This window comes from Lithobates pipiens, unplaced genomic scaffold (assembly GCF_037356315.1).
Source record: "Lithobates pipiens isolate NorthernLeopardFrog02 unplaced genomic scaffold, aLitPip1_a1.2 Scaffold_8, whole genome shotgun sequence".
Classification (NCBI taxonomy): Eukaryota; Metazoa; Chordata; class Amphibia; order Anura; family Ranidae; genus Lithobates; species Lithobates pipiens.
The window spans coordinates 55,451,963-55,471,753 of NW_027507903.1; positions in this window are offsets into that span (position 1 = coordinate 55,451,963).

Genomic DNA, 19,791 nt, shown 5'->3' on the forward strand with positions numbered 1-19,791 from the left:
AACACCTGTTAAAGTCTATGGGACACTAACATGAAAAATCAAAAGTGCTCATTTTAAAGGTTTATATGTGTCATAAAAAGTGTTTGGGGACGCGGGTCCTGCCCCAGATAACATGTATCAATGCAAATGCCAATTTTTTTCAAAACACATGTTTTTTCGGGGGCAGTGATTTTTTTAATGCTTAAACAATAAAAATGAATTATTCCTTTAAATTTTGTGCCTGGGGGGTGTCTATAGTATGCCTGTAAAGTGGTGCATTTTTCCCATGTTTAGAACAGTACCACAGCAAAATTGCATTTCTAAAGGAAAAATTGTCATTTAAAACTGATCGCGGCTGTAATAAATTGTCGGGTCTTGGCAATATAGATAAAACTCATTAAAAAAATGAGCATGGGCCCCCCCCCCCTTAGTCCATCACCAGGCCATAAAATTGTGTGGGGTGCCTCTAAAATCCATACCAGGCCCTCCAGTTCTGGTACCAGACCAGACCCTTATCCGAGCACGCAACCTGGCAGGCCCCAGGAAAAGAGGGGGGATGAGGGAGGGCCCCCCTCCTGAACTGTACCAGACCACATGTCCTCAACAAAGGGAGGGTGCTTTGGGGTCTGACCCCAAAGCACCTTTCCCCATGTTGATGGGGAAAGGGGCCTCATCCCCACAACCCTTGTCCGGTGATTGTGGGGGTATGCAGGTGTAGGGCTTATCGGAATATGGAAGCCCCCCTTTAACAAAGGGACTTCCATATCCCGACCTCCCCCCTATGTGAATTGGTAATGGGGTACATTGTACCCTTACCATTTCACAAAAGAAAGTGTCAAAATGGTAAAAAAGACAAGAGACAGCTTGGGACAAGTGCTTTATTAAGAAATAATAGACTTGTATAGATGCTTTAACAAATACTTTAACGTGCCTTTGGTGGAATGACAAAAACAACACAGGTGCCAGGTGAATGTGAATTAAAAAACACTTTATTTAAAAACACTTACATCAAGGTGTCTTGTAGGAAGCATACAGGGATGGTGCAGGTGACCATGGAGGCAGGCAGATATCACAGTCGGGTAAAAGACTGCTTTGCAACAGGCTCAGACCCCCCAATTCAGGATGTAACCCCGGTAGTGCCTGGAACTCTCGCACGCACTGACAAAGCCAAGACAAGCTGACACACAAGTGAGGAAGGGAGCAGGCCGCAATGCGTTTCTGAAGCCCTGCATCCTTTGTCAGGCTTTGGTAGAATGACTAATGCCTGGCACACACTCTGTGGGCTGAACAAAAAAAACTGAGGAGCTTGTGAGGAGTTTGCTGTACTAAATATACAATGTTGATCTACACTGACAGAAATCGAATGTTAAACCTGCTTCTGTCGGTCAGTGTGCTATACACACTGGCCGAATGTCGGCTGGTTTCTGTTGAACTGGCTAATACCGGCCAATATTTGGATGTACAGGTATGTACCAGTCATTACAGTTTTACATATATAGGTGCAAATCATTAATGGTACGCATTTAAATATGTAATGGAATTACAAATTACAGGGGCAGGCTTCCCAATCAACATTTATATATGCTTTATTCTCTTTGAGAGCTCAATCCTAATACAAAGGAAAAATCAACATTTTATTGGCTATTTTTTTTTTTATTGAAAGAATAGCTTCAAATGAAAACTTAAAGTAGTTCTAAAGTCAGAAGTTTTTTTAATCTTAATGCATTCTATGCATTAAGATAAAAAGCCCCTCCCCCAGCCCCTCTAATACTTACCTGAGGTCCATCTAGATTCAACGATTTTGCTTGAAAAACTTGGCTGTCCAGGACTCTCCCTCCTCATTGGCTGAGAGAGCAGGGTCACGCTCAAAGTCAGTGAGCCAATGAGGAGAGAAAGGGGGTGGGGCTTGGCCGGGCCAGTCTGCGGCTCCATGTCTGCATGGACATAGGGAGCTGTGGCATGGCTCAGGTGCCCCCATAGAAAACTGCTTGCTGTGGGGGCACTCAAGAGAGAGGGGTCAAGAGCACCAAAGAGGGACCCGAGAAGAGGAGGATCAGGGGTGCTCCGTGAAAATCCACTGCACAGAGCAGGTACTGTAATGCCACGTACACGCAGAATGTCCTACAGAAAAAGTCTAATGGAAGCTTCTCATCGTATATTCTGTGTATGCCTCATCTGACTTTTTTTTTTTAATTCTGATGGATCTAGAAAGAGAACGTGTTCTAAATATTTCCGACGGAACCAATTCCTATCAAGAAAACCGCTCGTCGGTATGCTGTTACGACGAACCAAAAACGACACAGGCTCTGAGGCTAGTACGAGATGGAAGCTATTGGCTACTGGCTATTGTACTTCCTTTTTTTAGTCCCGTCATATGTATTGTACGTCACTGTGTTCTTGACGATCGGACTTTGGTGTGATCATGTGTACGCAAGACAGTTTCAGCAGAATTCAGTCAGAACCCTGTCGGAAAAAAACTCCAGAGTTTATTCTGACAGTAAAACTGGTCGTGTGTACAGGGCATAAGTAATAAAAAAATAAAATAAAACACCTCTACTTTGAAAATGCAGCAACATTTTATCATTGGATTCCTAAAGTTACATGTGTAGGGTATACAAACCTCCCAGCACTTGTGTCCTTTGTTTCTGAAAGTCATGTACATGTAAATTCTGTATTTAGTGGTTCCTTTGAACACCTGTTATGCATGCACTAACCTTGCACAAGAATAGCCACCATTGCATTTGGAAATATTTAAATAGAAGCCATCATTAAAGCTGCCCAAGCAAATAAAACAGGCTAATAAGAAAAGAAAAGTACAGTAGCATAGCTCTACAATGTTCATTTTTGTTCCCGAAGCACATATACAGTTGGAAAAGGAAAATATTTCCAACTGTGTTATGTCAGGATTGGGTGCACTATTTACTCAGTAACAGGAAACCAGTGGAAAAAAATGGTTTATGAAAAAGGTAAAATGTCATGTGCAAGATATAGTATGCTAAATTATAATTTTAGCATTCATCATATGGGCAGTTCCACCTAAACCCATCAAACACTGATCAGTGGAGTAAGAAGAGATGCATTATGTAAATAAAAGTCTAGATAAATTCTGATATTGTAGGCCTTGTAGTATGAACATCTAGAGGAAGCAGAATCTGATTGGTCACAGATTCTTAATCAGAAAACCGAAGGAACAGAGGTGTGTAATTTTATGTGCATTCAGTTCTTACCCTTTTGTCCCCCTTACCCCGTTTGAAGGATTTGAAGGATTTGCAATGCAAGGCTGACTTTAATATAATAAATGTTAATATCAGTATTAACCAGAAACCTAAATAATGACCTCCTCTAAGAAGAATTGGGGCCCTTCTATTCCCTGCTCAAGGCCAAATATATGCATGACCAACTCAACGACATTTAAATAGCCCCAATATTTTTGCATTAAATATCTGCCATCCTATTATAACAATCTGTGATGCAGAACCAATCCCCATTTTACCAGAACTAGGCATGAAATCCATATTGATAACACATCAATTGTTTGTACAAGGAATTGCAAGAATATTTTTAAAAATATATATTTTGTATATGGGCAGTAAACATTATCACCAAGTAGTACAAAAAAGAACAAAAAACTCAGTTTGGAAGAGGGGAATTTTAATACCATGAATAATTTATACTATAAAAACCAGCATGTAAACCAGGTAACTGATTCTCTGTGAGAACAACCGTGTTTGTGTGCAACTTTACATTTTAATGTATATATAAACCCTAGTAATGAACTTCTCTTGTTTACTCTCCTTTGGGTAGCGCTCACCCCCAAATGAGAGGCTGGATTGGGTTCCCTGTTCCTGTGCCCATAACTGCAAATAGCATCAGACCCTGACAAATCTGGCTGGGTGGGGAATATTTATTGCAGATGTATATGCTGTATGCCAGTAGCAAAAGAGATACTGTATGAAACGACAGCAACCACATTAAACAGTTAAAATATAGCAAGGGATATATTGCAAATAGGTGAACAGTAGAAATAAATAAACTGTAAAAACAAGCAATGGGTGCAGAGAGCAACTTCTTCTTAACCCTATACTGGGACAATCCCTACTAAGAAGAACTAAGCCACTCTAATGGTTCAGTAATCTGTAATAGTGATGGACGAACTTCCGACGGGACGTTTCGCGAACGCGAAACGCGAACGGACACAAACGTTCGCGAAAACGACCGTTCGCCGCGGGCTCCATTGACTTCAATGGGAGGCGAATTTCGCAAACCTTTAGGTCGAATTTGCGGCCACGGGGTAATTATTAGGGGGTAGCACGTAGTCCCACCACCTGGACAATAGCATAATACATGTATGAGGTGAATTTGGGATCGATAACTACAAGCATTTTTTTTTTATTTGGGAAATTGTTCTGACAATTCAGGACTATGGAGCTAATGAAGGCAATGGAGGAGAGGGAAGGTCAGGGACCAGGGTAGGCAAACAAGAGGGTGCAGGAGATACAGAGCACTGACAGCAGCACCGTAATACAGAGCACTGACATCAGCACCGTGACATACAGCGCTGACAGCAGCTCCGTGACATACAGCGCTGACAGCAGCTCCGTGACATACAGCGCTGACAGCAGCTCCGTGACATACAGCGCTGACAGCAGCTCCGTGACATACAGCGCTGACAGCAGCTCCGTGACATACAGCGCTGACAGCAGCACCGTGACATACAGCGCTGACAGCAGCTCCGTGACATACAGCGCTGACAGCAGCTCCGTGACATACAGCGCTGACAGCAGCTCCGTGACATACAGCACTGACAGCAGCTCCGTGACATACAGCGCTGACAGCAGCTCCGTGACATACAGCGCTGACAGCAGCACCGTGACATACAGCGCTGACAGCAGCTCCGTGACATACAGCGCTGACAGCAGCTCCGTGACATACAGCGCTGACAGCAGCTCCGTGACATACAGCGCTGACAGCAGCTCCGTGACATACAGCGCTGACAGCAGCTCCGTGACATACAGCGCTGACAGCAGCACCGTGACATACAGCGCTGACAGCAGCTCCGTGACATACAGCGCTGACAGCAGCTCCGTGACATACAGCGCTGACAGCAGCTCCGTGACATACAGCACTGACAGCAGCTCCGTGACATACAGCGCTGACAGCAGCTCCGTGACATACAGCGCTGACAGCAGCACCGTGACATACAGCGCTGACAGCAGCTCCGTGACATACAGCGCTGACAGCAGCTCCGTGACATACAGCGCTGACAGCAGCTCCGTGACATACAGCGCTGACAGCAGCTCCGTGACATACAGCGCTGACAGCAGCTCCGTGACATACAGCGCTGACAGCAGCTCCGTGACATACAGCGCTGACAGCAGCTCCGTGACATACAGCGCTGACAGCAGCACCGTGACATACAGCGCTGACAGCAGCTCCGTGACATACAGCGCTGACAGCAGCTCCGTGACATACAGCGCTGACAGCAGCACCGTGACATACAGCGCTGACAGCAGCTCCGTGACATACAGCGCTGACAGCAGCTCCGTGACATACAGCGCTGACAGCAGCTCCGTGACATACAGCGCTGACAGCAGCTCCGTGACATACAGCGCTGACAGCAGCTCCGTGACATACAGCGCTGACAGCAGCTCCGTGACATACAGCGCTGACAGCAGCTCCGTGACATACAGCGCTGACAGCAGCTCCGTGACATACAGCGCTGACAGCAGCTCCGTGACATACAGCGCTGACAGCAGCTCCGTGACATACAGCGCTGACAGCAGCTCCGTGACATACAGCGCTGACAGCAGCTCCGTGACATACAGCGCTGACAGCAGCTCCGTGACATACAGCGCTGACAGCAGCTCCGTGACATACAGCGCTGACAGCAGCACCGTAAGCAGCCCCAGGAGGAAGTCAGCACAGCACAGGGATGGTGTGATCCCCTCATAATAAGAACCCCCAGGAGGAAGTCAGCACAGCACAGGGATGGTGGGAGCCCCTCATAATAAGAACACCCAGGAGGAAGTCAGCACAGCACAGGGATGGTGGGAACCCCTCATAATAAGCAGCCCCAGTAGAAATATGACACCGCTCAACCTCTTCAAAGAGGAGGGTAGGGGCATATAGTACGGTGTGCTTTTTTGGGTCAGGGAAGTGAGCCAAATGAATTAAGAAGGTCTGTGTGCTTGATTCCAAAAATTGTTTATAGACATATACATGGTCTACTGATCACATGTGTTGAATTCCTCCGAGATCCATGCCTCATTCATTTTTAGAAATGTGAGGTAGTTAACACTGTGGTGAGCTAGGCGAGTACGCTTATCGGTCACAATCCCCCCTGCTGCGCTGAACGTCCTTTCGGACAGGACACTGGATGAGGGGCAAGCCAACAGTTCGATTGCAAATTGGGCAAGCTCTGGCCAGAGGTCAAGCCTGCCCACCCAGTAGTCTAGGGGTTCATCACTCCTCAGAGCGTCCACATCGGCCGTTAACCCAATGTAGTCGGACACCTGACGGTCTAGGCGTTCCCTGATGCTGGATCCGGATGACACCTGTCGATGGGTCGGCTGAAAGAATGACCTCATATCCGAAGTCACCAACACATCTTCAAACCGGCCTCTTCTTGCAGGCGCTGTTGGATTGGTACCCGCAAATCCTTCTCTGGGAGTGGGAATTGCTCCTCTGCCAGCGCACGCAAAAGCAGAATGCAGCATTTCTCGAAGCAAGGCCTGGAAGTGCTGCATTCTGACAGCCCTCTGCGACGGCGGTAACATTTCCGCCATTTTGTGTTTGTACCGGGGGTCTAAGTACGTTGCCACCCAGTACTGGTCCTTGACCCTCATGCTTTTTATACGGGGGTCCCTATTAAAACACTGGAGCATGAAGGCCCCCATTTGCACTAAAGTGGAAGCGGTGTGGTGGCCTGGCTCCTGCTCATCATCCAGGATAATGTCGTCCTCTTCATTCTCCTCTCCCCATCCTCGCACAACAGGGATCCCAGAAAGGTTTAAAGCATGCTCTTCTTGCTCCTGCTCATCCGCCCCGGCACCATCCTCCTCTGACTCCTCATCAGACTCCTGTTGTTGACTTGTCTCAGATAGAGTAGCCCCCCCTGGGAATTCATCCAGCATTGCGACTTCCTCATCTTCCCGCTCCTGCTCCTCCACAGCCTGATCAATGACACGACGCAATGCACGCTCCAGAAAGAAGGCATAAGGTACCATGTCACTGATGGCGCCATGGCTGCGACTGACCAGTTTGGTGATCTCCTCAAATGGCCGCAGAAGTCTGCATGTGTCGCGCATGAGCAGCCACTGGCGCGGTGAAAAAAAACCCAGCTCCCCAGAACCGTTTCTTTCGCAGAGTTCATACAGGTAGACGTTAACTGCACGTTTCTGCTGGAGCAGCCTATCAAGCATATAGAAGGTTGAGTTCCATCGCGTCGGGCAATCGCAAATAAGACGTCTGACCGGCAGATGGTGTCGCCGCTGAATGTCAGCAAGGCGAGCCATGGCCGTGTAAGATCTTCTGAAATGGGCCGAGATTTTCCTTGCCTGCCGCAAGATGTCCTGGACCCCAGGGTATTTGACAAGGAATCGCTGCACGACCAAGTTTAAGACGTGTGCCATGCACGGCACGTGCGTGATTTTGCCCTGTTTCAATGCGCTAAGCAGATTGGCACCGTTGTCACACACCACTTTACCAACTGTCAAATTGAGCGGTGTTAGCCACTCATCTGCCTGTGAACGCAAAGCTGAAAGGAGTGCCGGGCCAGTGTGGCTCTTTGCTTCCAGGCACAACAGACGCAGCACGGCATGGCAACGTCTCACCTGGCATGTGGAATAGGTTCTGGGGAGCTTGGGCGGTGCAGTGGAAGAGACGCTAGCAGCGGAAAAGGAGGAGGCAGCTGAGGAGGAGAGGGAGGAGGATGGAGTAGGAGGAGGAGAAGAAGAGTCAGGCCTGCATGCAATCCGTGGCGGTAAAACCAAATCTACACGGGTGCCACGGGTTACATGCTTGACGGCCGTCAGAAGGTTCACCCAGTGGGCAGTAAAACTGATATACCTTCCCTGCCCGTGTTTGCTAGACCACGTGTCTGTGGTCAGATGTATCTTGGCACCGACACTGTGTGCCAGAGATACATTCACTTGCCGCTGAACATGGCCATATAGCTCTGGGATGCCCTTCTCTGAGAAATACTTCCTTCCTGGGACCTTCCATTGTGGTGTTCCAATGGCCACAAATTTGCGAAAGGCCTCCGAGTCCACCAGTTTATATGGCAGTAGTTGGCGGGCTATGAGTTCTGACAAGCCAGCCGCCAACCGTTGGGCAAGAGGGTTATCCGGCGTCATCATTTTTTTACGCTCAAACATTAGGCCCACGGAAGCCTGCCTTTTTGCAGAAAAATGTGAGCTTGGCGTGATGGAAGGTGGAGTGGAGGACAATTGTGAGGAGAGAGGAGAAGGAGAAGTAGAAGACGAGGCTGGACGGTGAGAGCCTGCAGTGTGGCTTTGTGTGTTCCGTTGCTCCCACTGGGCTCGGTGATGGCTGCTCATGTGCCTTCTTAAGGCGGTCGTCCCTAGGTGAGTATTGGGCTTACCGCGACTAACGCGTTGACTGCAAAGATTGCAGATGGCAACGCTATTGTCAGCAGCGGACACGTTAAAAAAAGCCCACACTGCGGAGCCATGTGCCGGTGTCCTGGGAGCGCCAGATGTGACCGTACATGGTCGATGACTCGCTCCTGATACATTTGCAGTCTGCTTTGTCCCTGCTGTGCAATGTAAGTCATTGCTGCTTCTCCTCCCTATCTGCTGGTCCATATCTCCCTCTGAACTCCCCTCCTCTTCCTCTCTTGTGGGCACCCACGTGACATCACTAGACACGTCATCATCAACGTCACCTTCCCCACCGCTATAAGTAGAGTAGGCAGCAACACCGGGGACCAACCTCCTCCTTGGGCTGATCTGGGTACTGGCGTCAGACTGCTGAGTAGCGCTTGTTGCTACCTCCTCTTCCTGATCCAATACCAAGAGTGGCTGCGCATCAGAAATGTCCTCTTGATATGGATCGGAAAATAATTCCAGTGACTCAAGCGGAAGGTATGTGGTGGTGGTGGTGGTGGTCGTGTTGTTGGTGGTAGTGTCTTTGGGGGTGCACATAGCAGAGAGTGAAGAAGAGGGTGCAGATCGAGAGGATGAGGAGGGTGCAGAAGAGTAAGGCTGAGCGAGCCACTCAACCAAGTCTGGTGCATCCTTTAAAGTAATTGAACGCACCTTCTGCAACTTCCCACTTTGGCTCAAGCCTGTTGCTCCTGCCCTACCCCTACCACCCCTGCGGAAGGGCCTGCCTCTTCCTCTGCATGTCATTTTTTAAATGACCCTGTGACAAAACTCTTAGTCCCTATACCGCTGAAGGACTGCTGCAGTATAGGTGAGCGGTCAGCAGTGGTGCACGTCAACCCTATCTATTGTGGACCTATAGCGGTCCTTACAGAACAGCAGACTGTACCGCACTCAAGCCTATGTACCGTAGCACCCTATACCAAGTTACCAGTCCTTATAAGAACTTTTGTGGACCAAGCAGGTTGTGTATTAGTGTTTAGCAGACTGTACGTCAGTCCCTATACCGCTGAAGGACTGCTGCAGTATAGGGCAGCGGTCAGCAGTGGTGCACGTCAACCCTATCTATTGTGGACCGATAGCGGTCCTTACAGAACAGCAGACTGTACCGCACTCAAGCCTATGTACCGTAGCACCCTATACCAAGTTACCAGTCCTTATAAGAACTTTTGTGGACCAAGCAGGTTGTGTATTAGTGTTTAGCAGACTGTACGTCAGTCCCTATACCGCTGAAGGACTGCTGCAGTATAGGGCAGCGGTCAGCAGTGGTGCACGTCAACCCTATCTATTGTGGACCGATAGCGGTCCTTACAGAACAGCAGACTGTACCGCACTCAAGCCTATGTACCGTAGCACCCTATACCAAGTTACCAGTCCTTATAAGAACTTTTGTGGAACAAGCAGGTTGTGTGTTAGTGATTAGCAGACTGTACGTCAGTCCCTATACCAATGAAGGACTGCTGCAGTATAGGGCAGCGGTCAGCAGTAGTGCACGGCAACCCTATGTATTGTGGACCGATAGCGGTCCTTACAGAACAGCAGACTGTACCGCACTCAAGCCTATGTACCGTAGCACCCTATACCAAGTTACCAGTCCTTATAAGAACTTTTGTGGACCAAGCAGGTTGTGTATTAGTGTTTAGCAGACTGTACGTCAGTCCCTATACCGCTGAAGGACTGCTGCAGTATAGGGCAGCGGTCAGCAGTGGTGCACGTCAACCCTATGTATTGTGGACCGATAGCGGTCCTTACAGAACAGCAGACTGTAACGCACTCAGGCCTATGTACCGTAGCACCCTATACCAAGTTACCAGTCCTTATAAGAACTTTTGTGGACCAAGCAGGTTGTGTGTTAGTGATTAGCAGACTGTACGTCAGTCCCTATACCAATGAAGGACTGCTGCAGTATAGGGCAGCGGTCAGCAGTAGTGCACGGCAACCCTATGTATTGTGGACCGATAGCGGTCCTTACAGAACAGCAGACTGTAACGCACTCAGGCCTATGTACCGTAGCACCCTATACCAAGTTACCAGTCCTTATAAAAACTTTTGTGGACCAAGCAGGTTGTGTGTTAGTGTTTAGCAGACTGTGCGTCAGTCCCTATACCGCTGAAGGACTGCTGCAGTATAGGGCAGCGGTCAGCAGTGGTGCACGTCAACCCTATCTATTGTGGACCGATAGCGGTCCTTACAGAACAGCAGACTGTACCGCACTCAAGCCTATGTACCGTAGCACCCTATACCAAGTTACCAGTCCTTATAAGAACTTTTGTGGACCAAGCAGGTTGTGTATTAGTGTTTAGCAGACTGTACGTCAGTCCCTATACCGCTGAAGGACTGCTGCAGTATAGGGCAGCGGTCAGCAGTGGTGCACGTCAACCCTATCTATTGTGGACCGATAGCGGTCCTTACAGAACAGCAGACTGTACCGCACTCAAGCCTATGTACCGTAGCACCCTATACCAAGTTACCAGTCCTTATAAGAACTTTTGTGGACCAAGCAGGTTGTGTATTAGTGTTTAGCAGACTGTACGTCAGTCCCTATACCGCTGAAGGACTGCTGCAGTATAGGGCAGCGGTCAGCAGTGGTGCACGTCAACCCTATCTATTGTGGACCGATAGCGGTCCTTACAGAACAGCAGACTGTACCGCACTCAAGCCTATGTACCGTAGCACCCTATACCAAGTTACCAGTCCTTATAAGAACTTTTGTGGAACAAGCAGGTTGTGTGTTAGTGATTAGCAGACTGTACGTCAGTCCCTATACCAATGAAGGACTGCTGCAGTATAGGGCAGCGGTCAGCAGTAGTGCACGGCAACCCTATGTATTGTGGACCGATAGCGGTCCTTACAGAACAGCAGACTGTACCGCACTCAAGCCTATGTACCGTAGCACCCTATACCAAGTTACCAGTCCTTATAAGAACTTTTGTGGAACAAGCAGGTTGTGTGTTAGTGATTAGCAGACTGTACGTCAGTCCCTATACCAATGAAGGACTGCTGCAGTATAGGGCAGCGGTCAGCAGTAGTGCACGGCAACCCTATGTATTGTGGACCGATAGCGGTCCTTACAGAACAGCAGACTGTACCGCACTCAAGCCTATGTACCGTAGCACCCTATACCAAGTTACCAGTCCTTATAAGAACTTTTGTGGACCAAGCAGGTTGTGTGTTAGTGATTAGCAGACTGTACGTCAGTCCCTATACCAATGAAGGACTGCTGCAGTATAGGGCAGCGGTCAGCAGTAGTGCACGGCAACCCTATGTATTGTGGACCGATAGCGGTCCTTACAGAACAGCAGACTGTACCGCACCCAAGCCTATGTACCGTAGCACCCTAGACAGACCAAGTTACCAGTCCTGATAAAGAGCTTTGTGGAACAAGTGAGTTGTGAATGATTAGCAGACTGCAGCAGAAGGGCAGCAGTCAAGTATAATATTCTTTCTATATTTGGAAGAAAGAATATTATACGTGTACAAGCCTATTACCGTACCACTGATACCAGTCCTGAAAAGAACCTTTGTGGAACTAATAGTAACAGCAAGTCTTTAAAATTATCCTCACTGCCTGACACACTGCTTCCTGCCTGTCCCTATACAAATTGGCAAAAAAGAGTAGGCTGGAACGATTAGCTGGAACAGCTCTTTTGTGGACCTGATAGTAACAGCTAATGATGATGATGATGATGATGATGAAGAAAGACTAATCTGGCTGAGCTGTCCCTAAAATAGCAGCATACAGCGCTCTGTCCCTTTATCTAAACTGACAAAAGAAACTCAGGCTGCTGACCTAACACCTATACCAGTCCTGAAAAGAACTTTTGTGTACCAAATAGCTAGCGTTTTCTCTGTCCCTACTCCACACAGGATCCTTTCCCTACAGTGACAGAAGAAAGAATGTAAAATGGCCACCGGATCGGGTGTATTTATAGGTTAGGGGGAATGTCCAAGTGTCCATGAGCTGTCATGTCTCAATTGGTTGTCCTGTAACACATGATAAACGTGTCACGAAAGGTTAAAGTTCTTGTATACATTAAACACGTAAGTCCGCCGGGGCGAACGACGGAAAAAGGCGTTCGAACCCGCGGACGGCGAAAGTCGGAAATTCGCCGCGAAACGACCGCCGGGCGAACCGTTCGGCCATCACTAATCTGTAATATGCTTTATTTTGCTGGCTAGCTCATTGGGGTCCAACTGTTATGTCAGAGTGCTTAGGATAATGTCGCTTTAAGCACTAATAATGACACTGACTCTGGTCCTTTGAAGCTCTGCTAAAATCACTGGCTCTGTGATACTCACAGGCAACACTGTTACTCTATTGTCAAAGTGTAACGTGGATTTGCCCAGCGGCCTCTCACTAACTTCACTAACAAGTACCTGTCCCCACTTCTGTCCCCGCTTCTGACCCCACTTCTGTCAGACCTCATTGCGGTGAGGTACATCAGAAGGTCAGACCCCTTCCTCCTTCCCCGCCACCGGGCCACTCAGAAAGCTTAGTGCATTTTGCACGGGCATAGTAGGGAATTGGCTGTGAATTGGCTCCGAGAGCCGATGGAAACATTGGCTAGGGTGCTGACATCACTAAATTCTAGGACAGGTAAGTGTCCTAATATTAAAAGTCAGCAGCTACAGTATGTGTAGCTAGCGACTTTTCAGTTTTCCGTGGGGGGAGGAGGGTGGAGCACCGCTTTGAATAGAAAGGAGGTGGTACAGTTTACCAATCGTTATCCACGGTGTCACCCTGCGGTGATATAACTATTTCCTTGGGTTTAAATACACTTTAAAGGCAAACTCCACTAAAAATCAGGTACCAGTGTACTAAATGATCAGCCATCATATCTCCCAAACAGTGCAGTGTTGAAATTCCTAAATATGTCCATCCTATGGCACTATCTTATAACTTTTGCCCTGTCTAGTTATTTGTTTTGACTATATTATAGGGAATTCATTTGGAGGTGTTGCCATCATGATTTTTCTTTGTAATGGCTGTGACTGATGATGCCTGTTTAGGAGAAACGCGTCGGGTAGGGCTCATTGATGCCACTGCAGTGCCTGATTTTAATTCCATGCTTGTATTTTCCTGTAATATGTGAGTACCCATTTATGCTTTTAATGTTAATAAAAGTTTTAAACAGTATTTCATTTTGAGGCTTTATTTTCTTTTTGGCCTATAATATACGTGGAAGAATCTCTGTCCTCAGTCAACCCAAAAGGTGGATAGCCATTTCATCTATTTTTGGGTCATCTCTCTGTCTACTCTGGTACCCATGAGAAGTTACAAGTTTGCCAGCTGTTTTTTCATGTGGATTTACATCAATAAACTCGTGCGACTCACTGGGTATATACCTAACTGGGTCCATAACATCTGGTAAGCCTCCTCTCAAGTGGTGGTGGATTTCTGCAAAGCATTCACTGAAGTCACTATAACTTCTCAAGATATTGCACTTTGTCACCATATTGTTTCACTTATGGACTCCTAACACGTTCACTTTGGTGGATATACGTATATAAAAAAAAAAAAAATTTGTGTATTTGGATATATTGTTGTCTAAAACATAGAATCATTAATAGGGTTAATTTATGAGGAGTTTTTTTTATCACTATTAAAGTTGATTGTATTTTATTATATACTTTTTACACTGGTAAAAGATTATATAGATATTGTCATATATAAAATCTAAGCGCTGCACCTTTTTTATATTATTACACCATTTTGTTTGTTGCAGTACGTCTGCGGTGCTGGCAGCTATTATTTATTTGTTGTTTGTGGATAGCGCGTTTTTTTCTCACTTTATATAAACTGTGAATGTGGGTGGAACTGGGAAATTTGGTGGGGATATCTTGTCACTGAACTCACTAAAAAGTATATATATAAACTAGAATGGGAATAATGTATGAACAATATGCTTACAGGTAAATGCTGTGTTGATCATATCAACCAATCTGCTTCCAAACAAAATGTTTTGCAGTTAAAGTGTGACTCCACTTTTTTTGAGAAAAAAACATCCCCCTCTGGGTGATCTATGTACATTACAAAGATTTTAAAAAACGTTGTTGCAGATTCCACCCTTTTGTTATTCTGAAGAAATCCCAACGTGTTTGTCTGTGTCCATCTGCAGAAGTGAGTCTGATAGGGTGCTTTCTTATTTATCAACTAGTTGCTGCACCTGTAAAACTCTAATGACGAAAAATTGCAGGACCTGCATCCCTTTAGATGTAATTTCCTATTGGAAGTATCTCATCAAAAATGACATTTATGTTGCAGGGGATGCTTGACATCTGACTTGTATTTTAGTGCAGACTTCTGGGAAAATCAGTGAGCCAATCACACAAGCAGGAAATGATGTTTCTGGGGGAGCGTTCTGTACACATTCTGTGTACAGAACACCTCCAGGTAGTCATATTGCATTTTACAGAAAATCACAGAGCTGCAGATTGGAAAGGAAAGGTAATTTTTAATAACATTCAATTACAATATGACTTGTGTCACAATTGTATATGCTATATTATTTGTTTTTTATTTGCTTTTTTTTTCCCATGAAAATGGAGTCTAATGATTGATAGGTTGATACAAGCAGCAATATTTTTTTTTTCCGGTTAGGACACTTTTTATACAGCAATCACCACTACAAAGAAACAAATATATTAGCTTTAGGTAAATTTTGCCTTATTTTTTTATTGTATTTTTCACCTTCCCAGGAAGTTAAAAAAAAAATTAAATACACATATTATTTTTATATATACAAAGAAACAGAGGGTTCTTCCTTGCTATGTAGAAAAGTACCTAAAAATAATATATTTACATTTAAACCACCTTCAATATTATATTTTGCAGACACAATCCATTGGATGTGAGATATACATGATGGTGGATTGGTGAGGACGTCCCCATACCATTCCAAATACTTCGACTTTACGTTAATGATTTAATATTCTCTTGTTTATTCAACATACAGACTAGACCTATGAATAATGATCTGACTCTGCTTGAAGACACTGAAAACCCTGTTACGGTAAATTCATTGTTATATTTTGCTAAGATAATAAATAAACAGCAGTGAAACTAATTCAATCCCCCAAGTAATGAATCTTTTTATAGAAACGTCAATGGGCTTAAATTATTTTGAAGATACCTACAGCACCTGCTACTGTCTTGGTGCAGCCAAAGAAAACAATGTAGTCATGACATTTGTTGCTAGATGCTATTTGCTAGAAACTTTAAATCCTATTTATATTATTTCAGACACAGACACTATTTCACTGACATAGCAGCTCTGTAGGCAAAGGGAACTAATTCAGGATGCTCCTTTGCCTATCATTTGCTTTAGTCTCTTCCAGATTAGGCAGGACAGTCTTTGCAAGCTTTGGGCTACTTTCACACTGCTGCACTTTACAGGCACCACAGCGCTAAAAGTATCGCCTGTATAGTGCCTGTAAAGGGCCTCTCCTGTGTCTCCAGTGTGAAAGCACGAGGGCTTTCACACTGGAGCGGTGCACTTGCAGGACAATCACAAAAGTCCTGCAAGCCGCATATTTGCAGCGCTGTAGGAGTGGTGTAAACATTGTTCCTAAAGCTCCCCTACTCATTGAAAACAATGGGACAGTCCCGCCAAACTGCCGGTAAAGCGCCGCTGCAGTGCTTTGCCGTGGTTTTAATCCTTTTTCAGCCACTATCATGGGTTAAAACCGCCCCGCTAGTGGCTGAATATCGCCACTAAAACAACGGTAAAGCGGCGCTAAAAATAGCCCCCAGTATGAAAGTAGCCTTACAATCAGTATGCAAAATATAATACTGGTGACTATGATTAAAAATTATCAGTGGCTGCACAGAGACTTGCATGTTTTCCCTCTCCTCTTCTTAGCACCTTGCTTATGCTGGTTTTGAAGTATTGGATGTTCTAGTTCTCACCCAAAGGTATTTTGGTGTGTGATATCTACACTGCAATCCCATCTAACCAGTTATCAAATATATGATGCTAGGAATCAGCCAGTCTAACCCTGTAAATAGCAGAATCCTCCAACAGGAGTAGGGATGAGCCGAACACTCGACACCCCCCCCCCCCCCCCCGGTTCAGTTTTGCGGCAGAAAATGCGAACGGACCAAAAGTTTGCGCGAACATTCGAACACCATTAAAGTCTATAAGACCCGAACGTGAAAAATCAAAAGTGTGAGTTTTAAAGGCTAATATGCAAGTTATTGTCCTAAAAAGTGTTTGGGGACCCGGGTCCTGTCGGTGTTTGGGAGATGACAGCCAGACCCTGTCCCCAACCTGGTAGGAAGGCTCAGGCAGGTGTCTGCAGTCAGCATGGAGTCTGTACCTATCATTAGCATGACACAAAGCCTCTTGGACTTGTACCCAAGTGGAACGAATACCACGGAGGAATTGTGAAGCAGAATTCAAGGCACTGTTGTGAGCAAACTCTGCCCATGGTAATAGGTCTGACCAGTTGTTATGATGGTCAGAAATATAGCAACGTAGGAATTGCTCCAAGGACTGATTGGCTCGCCCTGCAGCCCCATTAGACTGAGGTTGATACGCAGAAGAGAAAGTAAGCTGAATTCCCAACTGTGCACAAAAGGCTCACCAGAATCGGGAGACAAACTGACTGCCCCTGTCCGAGACAATCACCTTGGGTAGACCATGTAGGTGAAAGATCTTCCGAGCATAAATGGAAGCCAGTTCCTTAGAAGTAGGCAACTTCTTAAGTGGAATACAATGACACATCTTTGAGAACCGGTCAACCATCATAAGGATAACAGTGTTGCCTTGGGAGTTGGGCAACTCCACAATGAAATCCATAGACAGGTGGGTGCAGGGCCTCTCTCCATTGGGTATAGGTTGTAGGAGGCCCACTAGAATGTATTGTGGAGTTTTACTCTGAGCCTTTACGTAGGCAGTTACATCAGCACATAGACTAGGCCACCAGAATTGTTGGGAAATGGCCCAAACAAGATGATTCTTCCCAGGGTGGCCAGCTGCCTTGGGAGAATGGTAAGTCTGGAGCACGGCAGTACAGAAACTCTCTGGGACAAAGCAGCGGTCACAAGGTTTCTCAGGAGGGGCATGGACCCGAGCAGCAAGAATTTGGTCACCCAAAGGAGAAGTGAAACTGGTGCGAACCGTAGCCAGGTTACAATCAGGAGGAATCACAGGAACCGGAACCGACTCAAACTTGGAAGTGGAAGAAAATTGTTGTGAGAAGGTGTCAGCCCTTACATTCTTAGTACCGGGTAAGAATGAGACAATGTAATTAAAACTCAACAAGAAAAGGGCCCATTGTGCCCTTCTGGGAGAGAGACGCTTAGCCTCAGACAAGAATGTGAGATTCTAATGGTCAGTAAGAATGAGAACCACCACAGATTAGAGCCTGTATCTCGATAGATGACTCAGCCCAAGAAAGAATGACTGAAACCAGGGTCTTATCCTTCTGGATAACTGGGGACAAAACAATGCCACCTAAGGTCTGTCCATGACAGGACCTCAAGGTTTTGGCATTCCCTGGATGGGTAGGACAAGACTTCAAAAAGTGACCTGCCTGGCCACAATAAAGGCACAATCTCTCCCTCCTCCTAAAGGCTCTCTCATCCGCAGAGAGATGTGTGAAGCCCAAGTGCATTTTTTCATCTTCACTGACCAACTCGGTACCAGGAGGCATGGGAGGGACTGCAAAGCTCAGAGGTAAACGTACAGGAGGCTTCTGCAAGCGCTCCTTAAAAGAAAGTATTTATCTGAGTCTGGAGTCAATGAGGATGGAAAACGAGATCAAGCTCTCCAGCTCAGTGGGTATATCTCGGGGTGCTCTTTTATCTTTGATGGAATCTGAGAGACCATGAGAAAAAGCAGCCACGAGGGCCTCATTGTTCCAAGCAACCTCTGCTGCCAGAGTATGGAATTCAATGGCGTAGTCGGCAACAGTTCTCGTACTCTGTTTGATGGACATGAGGCACTTAGCAGCAGAAGAGGAGCGTGCGGGAATGTCAAATACCCTTTTAAAGGAGGCCACAAACTGAGGGTAACTCAAGACAACAGGTTTTTGCGTCTCCCATAGAGGGTTAGCCCAGGCCAAGGCTCTCTCAGAAAGCAAAGATATCACAAAACCTACTTTGCTTCTGTCCGTGGGAAACGCCTGGGGCAGCATCTCAAAGTATATCTCAACTTGATTGAGAAACCCTCTGCATTGAACTGGATAGCCCCCAAATCGCTGGGGAAGCGGAGCGGAACCAGACATACCTCTAATAGAGGTAATACTCGAGGCAGGTGCCTGCACAGAGACTGGCACAGCAGCAGGGATGGCCTGAAACTCTGGTTGTACTGGAGCAGCCACCGGGGGGGGATACCAGGTGAGCCGTACGACTCAGCAGCGTTTGTAATGCCATGGCAAATTGATTAATGCGGTGATCTTGCTCATCCAATCTGGAAAAAATATTACCAACAAGTCGATTGACTGAATTCTTGGCCTTTGCCTACCTATAGAAACCATGAACCAGACCGAGACAGAAGTACAGTAAAATCACACCTTTTTATTAATAAAAATAAAAAGGTAAATAGAGTAAGTCGTGTCAAAGCACAGCCAGAGTCCAGTAACAGGCTCGGGTAGTCAGCCAAGCCAGAGTTCAGTAACCAGATCGGTTAATCAGCCAAGCCAGAGTTCAGTAACCAGATCTGGTAATCAGCCAGGCCAGAAGTCAGGGATCCAAGTAGAGGAACAGCAAGCAGGATAAGGAGCCAGAAGGGATATCAGCAAAGTCAGTCTTTAAACAGGAACACAGGAGATGGTTTCTTGTGATGTGACCAAGGTGAAGGTAGAGATGAAGTGAGCTGGACAACTTTAAGTAGGCAGGTCAGACAAGCAGGATCAGGAACAGCTGGGTAACTGTGGAGAGAGATGAGAGCTGGCAATTATCTGACATCTGAGTGGCCTGCTCAGAGAAGGAAGGGCTGAGCCAGCCCTGAAAATGGGTTTCTGGGGACTGAAAACAATCCCTTGAAGACTGCTGCTGATACTGACTGCTAGGCTCCACCTCCATGCTAACACAATCCTCCTCCTCCTTATCCTCTTCCTATGTAATCGGCGGGCCTGCAGGAATACTGTCTGGATAAAGGGGGCCTTGAGAGGTAAGGAAGTCCTCCTCTTCCTCCCTCTGTTCTGCCTCAAGTGCCATGTCTATTATTCCACGAAGTGTGTG